The sequence below is a fragment of the Lytechinus pictus genome, chromosome 11 (genome assembly GCF_037042905.1).
Source record: "Lytechinus pictus isolate F3 Inbred chromosome 11, Lp3.0, whole genome shotgun sequence".
NCBI classification, from domain to species: Eukaryota; Metazoa; Echinodermata; class Echinoidea; order Temnopleuroida; family Toxopneustidae; genus Lytechinus; species Lytechinus pictus.
Genome location: NC_087255.1, coordinates 14423785 through 14439254, shown reverse-complemented (window position 1 = coordinate 14439254; position 15470 = coordinate 14423785). Strand labels below are relative to the sequence as shown.

Below are 15470 nucleotides of genomic sequence, written 5' to 3'. Positions count from 1 at the left end.
AAGGTCATTTAGGGTCAATGAACTTTGGCCAAGTTGGAGGTATTTGTTGAATTACCATCATAACTTTGACAATTTATGGATTTAGTTCATGAAACTTGGACATTAGGTTAATCAAGTACCACTGAATATCCTGTGCGAGTTTCAGGTCACATGACCATGGTGAATGGTCATTTAAGGTCAATGAACTTTGGCCGTGTTGGGGGTATATGTTAAATTACCATCCTAGCTCTGAAAGTTTATGGATCTAGTTCATAAAACTTGGACATAAGAGTAATCAAGTATCACTGAACATCCTGTACGAGTTTCAGGTCACATGACCATGGTCCAAGGTCATTAAAGGTCAATGAACTTTGGCTGTGTTGGGGGTATTTGTTGAATTACCATCCTAACTATGAAAGTTTATGGATCTAGTTCATAAAACTTGGGATATAAGAGTAATCAAGCATCACTGAACATCCCCTGTGAGTTTCAGGTCACAAAACCAAGTCAAAGGTCAGTTAAGGTCAATAAACTTAGGCCATGTTGGGGTAATTGTTGAAGTGCCATCATAACTTTGAAAGTTTATGGATAGAGTGAATGAAATGTGGACATGGGTGTAGCTGACAGTCTTAAGTCTCCGTTCAAATGTCATTTATGGTCAATGAACGTGGTATTATGTCATTATATGAATGTTTTTGTGAATGATTATTTTATAGTAGTTTTCAAAGTTAGCACTGCTGCTATATTAAATTGCGTAATGCAGGCGAGACTGCCAGAGGCGTTCCACTTGTTTTTCAATGAGATCACTTCGTGGTACTATTCCAATTATAAAAAGCAAAGATTTGATTATTTTCAACCAATCAGTGCAAGAATAATGATGCCTTTGTCAATTATGACTGAAAATAGAATTTCCATTGGATTACATATGTATACAAAATAATATTTTTCAGCAATTTTTGGTCCAACATAAACTCATAAAATGTTGCGTAACTGCGTATCTAGGCGTCTCAAATTTGGTCTCAAAAGCTCTGCGAGAATTGAACGGGAAAAAAAATGGTACCTCGTTTCTCATTGTGGACTTATCGTGAAATATGTGGAAGGGGGGGCTAGATAGGGTTAATATATCATCATGAATATTTAAAAAAAAAACATTTTTTTTGTTGCAAGTCACTGGAAAAGGTTTGATTCCTAAATAAATATTATTCTTCATGTATTATCGAATATTTAATTGAAAAATTTAAAGCTATCTTTTCATTCTTCTATCTGTTTTTGTTCAATATTTCTTATATGTTTCTTTTTTTTAATTCATTCATCTCGTACAGAATTTACCCAAGCCAAGGAATTCCCCAAAAGAAAGACGTTTTGATTCAGCAAACAACCTCCCAGATACTGCAAAGTCTTCAGCACCTTCATTTCTCGAGGACCACTCCTACTCAATATCAGAAAGTCCAAGAGGGGTAAAGTGGAAGATAACAGCAATAATGGACTATTAAAAACTTGGAGAAGAGGCTGAAACCACACAGCAGAAGTCCCGCCGTGTACATTACTTGCTCTTAAGTTTGGACAAACATGACTCGCAAAACTTTACAACAAATAATTTACGCTATGTGCATTCTGATTATTTAAAATAGCTCAATGAAAAAGTTTACCACTGGGCATGTAACAAAAGTGCATTCATTAAATTTGAACGTGTTGCAAAAATGATGTCTTATAGTATATTCATTCTGACTTAGAATGTCAGAAGAGAAAAAAGGTTGTGAAAAGTAGGAATGACAGCAAGCTGACAGAAGAATAGAACAGGATAGAACAAGGCGATAGTTATGAATGAGCTGTTGGATAGAGACAAAAAGATGAATTAAGAATGGGGGTGATAGAGAAAGAGAGACGGGTGTTGGGGGAGCCTGTGATCAATGCCTGAGAAAGCGAAGATTACCATAATTTTTTAAAGGATTTGAACAGTCAGGAAGAATCTGGGTTTTTTTTTCTGTTGGTATTTCTCAAAATACTTGTATGTTTTATGTAACGAAACGGGTATAATCCTTCGGAAGTTTCACTCACACAGAAAATATTAACTAAACAAAAGAAAAAAAAGCCAAATAATTCACTGATTTTCAATTGTTCAGTAACTCTCATATCCAAAGTGCCTCCCCCCCCCCATCATTTCAATGTATTGGAGAGAGAGTATGAACGGGACATGGCTGTCTGCAGAAAAGAAAATACGGGGGGGGGGGGGCAAAACATTTTTTGGGATATGTGCAAGGGAGAAAAGCGACAGCAGAAAATTATTTTGCAATATATGCGAGAGAGCGAAATGACAGAAGAAAAATGCAAGGGACAAGAGATTTGGGGAATATGTGAGAGGGAGCGAAGTGACCAAGCAGAAGAAATGTAGAGGACATAAAATTGTTGGGGTATGTGAGGGAGCAAAGCAACCGATAAAAAAAAGCAGGTTAAAATATTTTCGAATATGTGTGAGGAAGCGTCTCGTTCACTCTTGAGCAGTAGGGACTTGTTTAAAAATAGCTTAAGAAATATGCGTTTTCTAAGCATGGTAAACACATATTGTAGGCCTACGGTAGAATTTAGGTGCTCTAAGAGTTAGATTCTGAATGAGCTGCATTTGCTGGTAAGACATGCGCAGAGGAGCTTTGTCTTTCATCCATTTTCCACACTTTTCTTTTGATTTCAGTTTCCAGGCAGAAAGGCCCACCCTCCTGTGGATGCCAATGGGGCAGGGGATTATATGCTTAAAATGCCAATTTTTCTGGTTGGAATATCAAACATTATCCTGAGCTTCGCGCTCATTTTAAAAATTATGTATAAACTATTAATGCTGATAAATACATTTAGATGTGCAGTGCTCTCTTGTAAAGCAGTTTTGTACTGAAGAGGCTACCCTGGGTAAATAAAACAATAAATGAATAAAGAAATAAATAAAAATGATGTTTCTAATCTCAGACTTTCTTATGCCCCTCGAAAGCTCACCCGCTCTCTCTTTATCTTTGTTTTCATTATTACAATTCTTTGTTTCTCTTTTGATATCTAAAGTTCCGGTTTTTCCCTTTCTATCGCGCACTATTCTAAGCCCCAGCCCCACTGGCTTCCACAGGAGGGGGGGGGGGGGGCTTCCCCTGAAAACTGAAATCAAACAAAAGAAATGTGAAAAATAAAAATGGATAAGAGACACAGATCCTTGCCGCATGTCTTACCAGCCAATACAGTTCATTCAGAATTTGACTCGTAAAACACCTAAATTCTACCGTAGGCCTATAATAGGTTTATTGCCATTTCGTCTACTGCCATTTTGTCCACTCACCAAATGGTATGTCATTTCATCTACCATCAGTTGTTCCTTTTCCACATCTTCCAATTACCATTTTGTCCAATAGCTAGTTCGTCTAATAACCAATTTGTCTACTTTCATTTGGTCTAATTGCATTTTTGGCCAATTTGTCCAATAGCCACTTTGTCCATTTTCATTATGTCTATTACCATTTAGTCCAATAGCCAATTGGTCTAAGGGCAAATGGCCACTGACCACTTAGTCTACTTACATTTTGTCTATGTTCCATTTTGTCCAACTGCAGTTGATCCACTGTCACTTAGTCTAAACCCATTTCATCTAACAATCATTTGGTCTAATCATCAATGGGTCCAATTGCCATCCCGGTCAATATTCGTTTCGTCTACAATCAAATAGGAATAGTCTACTACTAGCAGTCCTTCTAGTTTGGTGCCTGTGTATTGCTACCTCAACTCCTGTTGCTCTTGTGATTTGTTATTAATGTACACCTGTCGTTTGATTAATCTTTTATTAGTGTTTTTTTAAGCTCCATTGTAATACATTTTATGTTTTTATGTAATGTTCTCCCCATCCTTTCCCACTTTTCTCTCTTTTTTATTTTTTTTGTACCGTCCAAGGCTGTTATCGTTATTATTATAGTACATTTCTTGTTTATTAGTACTATCATTAATTACTATTATTACAATTATTATCATTGTTATATGATGAGTGATGATTATCATTTTTAGGTGTGAATTTGTTAAAAAAAAGAAATGAGGGTAAATTCCAAATCAAAGGACCCTATTTCAATTTTATCATTTTTAACCACTCCAATTCCCCCTTTTGTGTGCGTGATGTGGTAGAGAGAGAGCGGGGGGGGGGGGGGGTAGGAGGCTGCATGCTGTACCGCATCATTCCATTCCTGATAGCAGGCCTAGTTATATATTTTTTTATCTTCAGGAATTTCAAGGTATATTTAAGAAGTCATTTCGTCCCCCCCCCCCGATGATGCATTATATTTGTATTGGACAACATGGCTATTGGACCAATTGGCTATTAGACTAAATGACTATTGGACGATTTGAGAATTGGACGAACTGGGCGATTTGGTTGTTAGACAAACTGATTATTGGACCTAATGGGTGGTGGACGAAATGATAGACGAAATGACAATTATCCGGTAGATAATTTGGATATTGGACCAACTGATATTAGCCAACATGGCTTGGACTAAATGAACATTGGACGAACTGATTAATGGAGATGGCATTAGCCTTAATAGAATTAGACTAAATGGGTGGTAAACGAAATTGCTATTGGACGAAATGGCATTTATAGATAAAATGAAGGTAGACCATGTGGTGAGTGGACTGTATGGCAGTAGACGAATTGGCAATTTACCTTAAAATATGCGTTTACCATTCTTAGAAAACGCATGTTTCCTAAAACAAGTCCCTACCGCTCGGGAGTGAATGTGTCGCTCCCTCGCACATATTCCAAAATATTTTGACTGACCCTGGGTAAATAAAATAAACAATTACAAAAACAAAAATGTTGTTTTTAATCTGAGACTATTTAATGCCCCTCGAAAGTTCACCTGCTTTCTCACTCTCCCCCTCTCTATCTTTGTTTTTATTCATTTTCATTTTACAATTCTTTCTTTCTCTTTTGATATCTATAAAGTTCAGATTCACCCTCTCTAACTTGCACTATTCCAAGCCCCCGCCCCATTGGTATCCACAGGAACGGGGGAGGGGGGGCTTACCCCCTGGAAAATAAAATCAAACAAAAGAAAAATGTGAAAATAAAAATGGATAAAGACAAATAATCCTCTGCGCATGTCTAACCAGCCAATACAGTTCATTCAGAATTTAACTCTTACAACACCTAAATTCTACCATATTATCAGTTTACCATGATTATAAAAAACGCATATTTCCTATGCCATTTTAAACAAGTCCCTATCGCTCGGGAGTGAACGTGTCGCGCACCAGCACAAATTCGAAAAATATTTTGATTGACCTGCTTTCTGGTTTTTTTTATCGGATGCTTTGCTCCCTCACACATACCACAATTTTTGTCCCTCTTTCCTTTTACTTCTGCTTGGTCACTTTGCTCCCTCTCACCGTATTCTCGAAATATTTTGGCCCCTGCATTTGTTCTTCTCGTCACTTTGCTCTCTCACATATATCCCCAGAATAATTTTTCTGCTCGGTCGCTTCGCTTCCTTGAACATATCCTAAAAATGTTTTGCTCCCCCTGCATTTTTTTCTGCAGACAGCCAATCCATTTCTCATCCAACCTCTCTCTCTCTCCAATACCTTGAAATGAGGGGGGGGGGGGGTACTTTTGATATGAGAGTGTCTGAACAATTGAAAATAAGTAAAATATAATTTGGCTTTTTTTTGTTTAGTTAATATTTTCTGAATGAGTGTATCTTACAAAAGGATTATACCCATTTCATTACATACAACATACACATATTTTGAGAAATACCAACAGAAAAAACATGTACTATTCATTACTGTCCAAATCCTCAAAAAAAAATTATGGTAATGTTCGCTTTCTCAGGCATTCATCAAAGGCTCCCCCACACCTGTCTCTCTTTCTCTATCACCCTCAATCTCAATTCATCTTTTTGTCTCTATCCAACAGCTCATTAGTAAAGGTCAAGTCTACCCAAGAAAATTGTTGGTTCAGTTAAATTGAGAAAAATCAAACTAGCATAACGCTGAAAATTTCATCAAAATCGGATGTAAACTAAGAAAGTTATGGCATTTTAAATTTTCACTTATTTTTCACAAAACAAAAATATTCACAAGTCAGTGACATGCAAATGAGACAGTCGATAATGTCCCTCACTCACTGTTTAGTTTGTTTTTTATTGTTTGAATTATACAATATTTCATTTTTTACAGATTTTACCATAAGGACTGAACCAAAAAAGTATTGAATAATGCTAATTCCACATGATCAGGGAGGAATAAAATTTCGTTTAACATGACAAGGAGAAAATTAGAATATACCTTATTCTATATATCAAATGAAATAGTGAGTGGATGACGTCATCAGTCTCCTCATTTGCATACCGACTGTGTACAGAATGTGCATATAACTCTTTTGTAAAAATTTAGCAAAATTTTTAAATGTCATAACTTTCTTATTTTACATCCGATTTTTTATCAAATTTTCAGTGTTATGCTTGTTGGATTTTTCTCTTTTTATTCATATCAACAATTTTTGGGGTGGACTTGTCCTTTATCTGTCCCCCTTGCTCTATCCTGTTCTATTCTTCTGTCATCTTGCCGTTATTCCTACTTTTCACAAACTTTTTTCTCTTCTGACATTCTAAGTCAGGATGAATATACTGTAAGACATCATTTTTGCAACACGTTCAAATTTAATGAATTCACTTTTGTTACATGCCCACTGATAAGCTATTTTAAATAATCAGAATGCACATTGGGGTAATTATTTGTTGTAAAGTTTTGCAAGTTATGTTTGTCCAAACTTAAGAGCAAGTAATGTACACGGCGGGACTTCTCGTGTGTGGTTTTCAGCCTCTTCTCCAAGTTCTTAATACAGTCCATTATTGCTGTTAACTTCCACTTTACCCCTCTTGGACTTTCTGATATTGAGTAGTAGTGGTCCTTGAGAAATAAAGGTGCTGAAGACTTTGGTACAGGTGTCTTTGCAGTATCTGGGAGGTTGTTTGCTGAATCAAAACATCTTTCTTTCGGGGAATTCCTTGGTTTGGTGAATTCTGTACGAGACGAATGAATTTAAAAAAAAGAAATATTGAACAAAAACGAAACAAGAATGAAAAGATAACTTTAAATTTTTCAATTAAATATTCGATAATGCATGAAGAATAATATTTATTTAGAAATCAAACCTTTTCCAGTGACTTGCAACAAAATAAATGTTTTTTAAAATATTCATGATGATATATTAACCCTATCTAGCCCCTGGGGGGGGGGGCTGAATAAGCCCCCCCATCCACATTTTTCACGATAAGTACACAATGAGAAACGAGGTACCACAATTTTTTTTTTCGTTCAATTCTCGCAGAGCTTTTAGACAAAATTTGAGACGCCCAGATACGCAGTTATGCAACATTTTATGAGTTCATGTTGGACCGAAAATTGCTCAAAAATATTATTTTGTATACATATTTAATCCAATGGAAATTCTATTTTCAGTCATAATTGACAAATGCATCATTATTCTTGCACTAATTGGTTGAAAATAATCAAATCTTTGCTTTTTATAATTGGAATAGTGCCACGAAGTGATCCAATTGAAAAAAAACTATAAAATACATAAGGCCCCAAAACAAAGAAATACGTATGGAATTATATAGAACCAATAAAATACATAAAAGTAGAAATTTGATTTACCATTTCTTCAGGAGCACATTTGTTTAGAAATCATAGAATTTGGGGAATTATTTAGGGATTTATCTTTAACCCTAAATAGACTGGGCTATTTCGACGCCTAAGAAGACGGGGGGGGGGGGCTGATTCAGCCCCCCTTATGATCTCGGCCGTTGATCTCCCAATCGCGACGAAAATTGGCACGCGCGTTACCCATGGCATTATCTACAATACCATAATATCAAAATCTGCGAAAAATCTCATTGCTCATTATGTTAATTAATGCGTAAAATCACAAGTTTGCTCTAATTAACAAAATAATGCCCCTAAAATGCTCATTTTTGTTTCACTTACTCTTTATAGGCATCTGATTAAATTAATTTTTAAAAAAGTTGTCAACATCACATTCATTTTTTATGTATTTTATTGTTTTCTAAATTTCTTATGTATTTCTGTGTTTTTCGACTTTTTGTTTTTTATTGTTTTTTCAATGGAAATTGTCGGAGACGTTTTTTTTACCATAAACAAGATAAAATTAATTGATTTTGAGAAGTAAAAGGAAAAATATGATACATTTTATAAATTTTGGCTAAAAACACTACTTGCATTGGATTTGTACACAAATAAACGTTTTTGAGCAATTTTGGTTCTGCATGCAGTTACGAAATGTTGCGTAATTTCGGAACCCTGTACCTGGGGGTCACAATTTTGGTCTCAAAAGTTGCGCAAGACTTGAAAGTAAAAAGTCAACGAGTGACGCGGTCAAAAAAATTCGCGCGACGGATTTATGGCGAAAAATGTCGAGCTCCATGCTTGCAGATTACATTGATGGTGACGTGTGCATCGGTTTTCGTTGCGATCGACAGTGCATGGAGATCTGAAGAGGAGGACCAAGAAGGCCCCCCCCCCCCGGGCTATGCAATCTCAAAGTAGCCCAGGATTATTATGTAGGGTAAACCAAATTTTTAATATATTTGTTCATTTAGTAAGAGTTTACTGTAAATACACAGTATAGGCCCAGGTCCATGGTTACCCTCCCAAATAGGATAATTTTCATCTCTATTTGGCTACTGAAAATGGAATATTTAAAGCAATGTTCTATCAAACCAAAGGTAGATAATACAGAGAAAATATTTCTTTAGAACACATGTATGATATAGATCTACTGTACCTTCTGAAGACGAGGCAGGAAATCAAACATGGTTGGGACAGCATCTTGTCTAAGACGAGTCACTTGCCCAGTCCTGTCAAAGCAACCATCTTCAAAATTATCAGAACGGAGTACAGAGCTCTTGGAGGAATTCAATGAAGCTCGCTTCATATTGACCATCCATACTGTGTTACAGACAGTACCGGTTCAGTCCAACGGCTGAATGGGAATCTGCAGCAAATGTAAACACATGTCATAAAATCAATTACACATAATTAAGAAAATTTGACGTGTCCAAAGGACACAGATGCCCCCGCTTAACGCGATCAGAAATCCATTCAATATGATTGAACTTAATATCATGCAGAAACCAATATGCATATATATAATTAATTAACAAATTTAGACCTTTGAACCGACTTGCATATATAATGAGATGTGACCTTTGACCTGCGTACACCGAATTCGAACTTAGCCTGTATTTTGTGGTCATCTACCTACACACCAAAATTTTTTTAAATCCATTAAATATTTTTCGAGTTATTGCGCAGAAACCAAGTGGGGGGACGGACAGGGGCAACGCTTAATGCCCCTTCCGGGCTTCGTCTGCGGGGGCATAAAAACTCTAGGCCTACTCAGCAGGGGCCCATTTCTCATTACCTGGACAAGTTAGTCGTATATCTTTATCTATTAAACACAGAGTTAGTTCCAATCTTACCCAAAAGGATTAACTAGAATCCATTGATATCGTCATATTGATACTATTGGTGGAACAAAAATAGCATAATTTTCAAAAAGTAAAATTATGATAAAACTTACAATTATTGTGATGAATTTGGAAATACATCCTATCAAAATAATAGCAGAGGCGAAATATGCATAAAACATACTCAAACATGCAGACATGGACATTAAATTGCTGAGGAAATGAAATTATCAGTAATTCATTTCATGACAAAAAAAATCACATGTATGTGGACATTGAGATGGGTATCCCCAGATATAAAATTTGAATAGTTTAAGTAAACCATACAGGCTTTCTTCCTAAAATGATGATAATTATACAGGTTTTTAGGATTCCAAACACCATCAAAATATTATCATCATGAATAAACTCTTTAGATACCGAAACACACGATTTTATAAATTCTATGCATATATTAGAGAGAGAATTTATCAAAATCTTGATAAGGGTCTGAAAGCGACGAGTACGAGTCCAATTATGGATGGCCTGAAGTGGTAGAATCTTTGTCAATTCAATTATTTTACTATTTTAAAATGAATGGTTTTGTGATGTTTTACCAACACTTGTTATAATTCTGTGCATTACAATTACTATTGAATGATTTATCCCACTTGTGTGCAATATAATTCATTTTCTATAAATTATTATGTAATATTATAATTTTCGAATTTCGAGGCTCATTTGCATGTATTATGGTGTCATCTATCTAAACACCCAATTTTTAAAAAATCTGTTGAAATTTTATAAGTTATTATGAGGATACCAACTCGCATATTTAATGACCCTGTGTAGTGGTCCACCTGCATTCCCCCAACCAGTTATCGGGAGGAGAGACCTGCGGGTCACAGTTCTGTGTAGGCGACCCAGATTGGCTGGCTCCTCCAATATGCCTTTGAATGTCTTTGACAGATATATGGTGCTATAAAAATGCAGTGGCGTAACAGGCGGGGGGGCAGGGGGGGCAAGTTGCCCCCCCCCTGGCGGATTTCACCGGGAAAATAAAAAAAAAACGGGAAAAAGAAAAAAAGGAGGGAGAAAGAAAGGGAAAGGGGAAGGAAAGGGGAAAAGGAAAGGAGGAAAGGGAAATGGAAAGAGAAAAGGAAAAAGACAACGAAGAAAAAACTGTTTTTAGTAGAAAAGGGAGGAAAGCGGGAAAATGTACGATAGAATTAACATTTGAAAAAGAACAAATCATTGAGAAAAGGGCCTATGTAATGCAATAGCACGGTGGGAAATAAATTAAAAGATGACAAAATGGCAAACAATAGCGGGAAACAAAGGTAGAATGTAATTAGTCAAGAGCTAAATTAGAAAACAAAGAAAAGGAACAAGAAAAAAAATAACACGACCGGGCTGCTGATGATTGAAATTAAAGAGCGAGAAGAAAGATGGACTGCATTGTGCTATAAGTTTTCTAAATTTTATGCAAATAAGCTACCGGGGCTTTGCCCCAGACCCCACAAAGTAGGGGCTCTTCATTTATAATCTTCAAATGGCTCTATAACGCCCCCGTTCAATCACGTTCAATCACTGCCATACAGGCGGGGGGGGGGGGTCGCGTGGTTCCACACCCAAGAGGATATAAAAGAAATTTTATAGGAGACAACGTACATGACGTATAATGAAATGAATGGAAACAATGAAATGTGTTATTTGCTGAATATAATGGAAAAATCTATCACATAATTAGATTTTAATTTCAATAGGCAATTTTTTCCAGCTCGCTTTGCACACTGGCGACTTTTTACAAATTTTCCCACATTTCTATGTTTTGCCCCCTCAAAATATTTGGTTCATTATGCAACTGGGTTGAATAAATGTGTTGTGTAAAAGCTATATTATGCCCGCGATTTGATTAAAATTGGGGAAATCTGCAAGGTTTAAATGGCTTTGATATCAAGAAGTTCCTGGGGCTCTGCCCTGGACACCAAACGCACAGCACTGCGTATGGAAGGGTTGGGCCATGGCCCCAAAAAGTTCTACAGCCAAGAACAAAAAAAGGAGGAATTACCTCCTTTTTTGTTGGAAAAGTATTGTAGGATATGATTTTAATGACTGAATATGTTAAAAAATAGCTCAAAGTTAGATTCTCATGAAAAGATGATTTTTTTTTCTCGCTCGCTTCGCTCGCTCAGGACTTATATATATAAAGCAGCCTTTTGGCACATGTTCTATACTGCGCTCCTCGTTGTTTTTTTGTTTTGTTTTTTACTCTTCACGCTACTGCCGCAAAGAATCCTCTTCACAGTGGCGTACAGACCACCGTGACAAAAAAGGAATCTAAAGAGAGAAGAATTAAATAAATTTATTATCTGGATATCATGTCAAAATCTATCACAAAATTGGATTTTTGTATTAAAAAGGTAAAAAAAAAATTGCTCGCTCGCTTCGCTCGCTCGCAACTTTTTTTTAAAGATAAATTCTGGCCTTCTCAAAATAGTCGCCTTATTACACCGTTACGCCTATTCATACCATGATATGACCGGTAAATTTTTGGCTCTTGCCCCCCCCCCTGGCCACCGAACCCTGTTACGCCGCTGTAAAAATGCTGTGCATCATCATCATCATCATCTACCTACACACCCACATTTTTTAAAAATCTGTTGAATATTTCATAAGATATCTTTAAGGAGCTGTGATCTTTGACCTGCATACTCCGAATTCGAACTTAGCCTGTATTGGTATCATCTACCTACACACTCAAATTTGTTTAAATATGTAGAATATTTTATAAGTAATCATGCGGAAACTAAATTGCATATTTAATGACCCGTGACCTTTGACCTGCCGACTACGAATTCGAACTTGACCTGTAGTTTGGTGTCGTCTACCTACACACTCAAATTCGTTTAAATATGTAGAATATTTCATAAGTAATCATGCGGAAACTAAATTGCATATTTAATGAGCCGTGACCTTTGACCTGCCGACTCCGAACTTAGCCTGTATATGGTGTCATCTACCTACACACCCTAATTTTTATAAATCTGTTGAATATTTAATAAGTCATCATGCGGAAACCAACTCGGATATTTCATGAGCTGTGACCTTGGACCTGCAGACTCCGAATTCAAAGTTAGCCTGTACTGTCGTGGTCTAGTGGTTCTGACTCTCGCCTTTGAGACAGAGGGTCGTGTGTTCGAATCGTAGCCATGGCGTATTTTCCTTCAGCAAGAAATTTATCCACACTGTGCTGCACTCGACCCAGGTGAGGTGAATGGGTACCCGGCAGGAGTAATTCCTTGCATGCACTGAGCGCCGGTGATGGTAGCTCGAGCTAAAGCCGGGGTAATAATAGCAGCGCTTTGTATCCTCTGGCAAAAAGCGCTTTATAAATCCAACTATTATTATTATTATTATTATTACTATGGTGTCATGTACCTACACACCGAAATATATTTCGATTTATTGCGCGGAAACCAAGTGGGGGGGGGGGGGGGGGCGGGCGAATCAACGGACAGGGGCAACGCTTAATGCCCCCTCTGGACTTTGTCTGCAGGGGCATAATTACCAAGGAGCTGCATTTGAAGCGAGCCTGAATCAAGGCTGTGAAATTTATTAGCGCCACCATCAGGCTTCCTTTTATTTGCGTAAAAAGAAGAGACACGCGAAGTCACTTTCTAGTCCAAACTCTAAAGTAATCAAATTTGCTTTTTTTTAAATATGATTTTGATTTAATTAAAAATATACTATTGACTTTTTGTATTATGGCTAATCACCGCAAAGCGCCCCGGTGAGTAGCGAGGAGTTTCGGCAAATATTAATTCTGTATTGTAATGAAGCGATGTTTGCCAACTTCACAGAAATCCAGGGCCAAATGCAGTTCGGTGTACGAGGTTATACTATAGATCTATACATGTACTGTAGCAACTATATGTACTGTAGCAACTAACCTCGAACTAGTAATGAGTGGGCATGGTGGGGCCAGGGCCAAGGCTACCACAACTATACTAGTACAGCAGGCGATGGTTCGTGTAAGCTCCACTACACTTCACTACTGCTAACCTCCGCTTCACCTATAGGCTATAGTGGAGTGTTTAATGGCTGGCTATACGAACCATTGCCTGAGTTTTTTAGGGCCTAGTCACTCAAGGGTTCATTACATGCCGCCGCGCACAGAAAAATCAAGCAATAGAAGTTGTGTGTTGTGGACACCAGAAGTGGGATCACGTACAGCACGCATGACCCACTAGTTAGAAATCCATTGCCAAACGTGGTTAATGGTGCGAGGTTAGTATACTAATACTATAACCTCGCAATACGCGTGAGTCACTGAGTGGAGTAGCCTAACGTTAGTTAGAGTTTCATACGGCATGTACGGCCAGGCATCAATCTGTCAATAACTTTTGTTCATTGTTGTCATCCAATTTCAATGAAATTTTCAGCATTTTGCTCGGAATGAATTTTACATTATTTATTAAGATCAAGGCCTAAATATCTTCAACCTGTATAATTCATAACCATTTTACTTTTTTGGTGTGCAGAAAAGACCCCCCCCCCCAATGGTCTGCTGACTACAGTACATAAACTTAAATACACGGGACTAGTATTGTTACACAGCTTTTTGCAAATGCAAGTTTGGTAACGACTAACGAATTCCCATTTTTTTTTCAACGTAATTTTGAAGTCGAAAACATAGCTGAACTTACGAATGCAATGTCCGTCCACATCCTACCGATTAGAGCAGTTGTATGCAGCTCATGTAGGCATGAATAACGTGAAATCTAAGCTAATAAGTTCATCAACATGCCAATCTGAGCTGTGAAAAAGTGTGATCGTCCGTCCGATCCCGGAGCGAAAACAGCTTGAGCAAGGTGCAGCCAATCAGCGACCTTCTTATGTCCCCTTCGAGACAGAGGAGACGAAATGATTTTATGTCAAAAAGACTCAAAACACAAAATCATTTCGTCGACGAAATTTTTTTGTCTTTTGACACAAAATCATTTCGTCGACGAAATTTTTTTGTCTTTTGACACAAAATCATTTCGTCGACGAAATTTTTTTGTGGTTTTGACACAAATGATTTCGTCGACGGAATAGATTTTCTCATCGCAACGAAATAAATTTTGTGGACGCAATTACATTTAGTCTCGACGAAAATTGATTTTGTGTGACAAAAAATAATTTCGTATACGAAATAAAACTGCGTCATGACGAAATGATTTTCATATGAACAAAAACACATTTTGTGTACGGAATTGCGTGAATTGGACGGAATTTACCATCGGACATTTGGTGCTCCATTTCGTTTGATAAAAATTCATTTCGTATGGCACGCCAAATAAACTTTGTGGACGCAATTACATTTCGTCTAGACGAAATTGATTTCGTGCATTTCGTCGAGACGAAATTGATTTTGTGTGACAAAAAATAAATTTTGTGTACGAAATAAAAAAGCGTCATGACGAAATGATTTTCGTCTGAATAAAAACACATTTTGTGTACGGAATGCCGTGATTTGGACGGAATTCACTGGCGGACACTTGGCGCCCCATAATTCTTTACCACACAAACTTTACAGGGTAATTGATGATTTTAACGAGGCTCTTAATGAATGTTTCGACTGTGTTAATTATTCTTGTTTAAGCTAGAGAAACATGGTATTTATGACAAATAATTAAGATGGTTTTCTAACTATATCTTTAACTCTTACTCTGCCAGGCCCAATACCCCTCTACTGCCAGGGATATTCGAGGGAACCCTTAATTGACCAAAATGTGAGCAGCGACTGATTTTAAAACGGTCATAATTCTTTACCCGTACGTTGTATAATAAAACCTTCTACACATGAAATGATGCATGGTTCATGGGCTTTATGGTCGTGTTATTATAGAAAAGATGTAATATTTTACATCGTTTTTTTCAATAAGTAAAACCTAGAAAATTATGATTTCATGAACATTTCAAAAAGTAAATAACCTGAGGAATTGTAGAGAT

At 37.0% G+C, this 15470-nt stretch overlaps 1 long non-coding RNA gene across 1 annotated transcript; it reads right to left on the bottom strand.

Moving 5' to 3' along the window:
* Window positions 1-6678: 6678 nt before the first annotated feature.
* On the bottom strand, window positions 6679-14470 carry LOC135155989 (uncharacterized). The gene is made up of 3 exons (XR_010295114.1): window positions 14183-14470; window positions 8810-9019; window positions 6679-7025 (listed from the first exon to the last, which is right to left on the bottom strand). It is a non-coding gene; the product is annotated as an uncharacterized LOC135155989 (long non-coding RNA).
* Between the last annotated feature and the right edge of the window lie 1000 nt (window positions 14471-15470).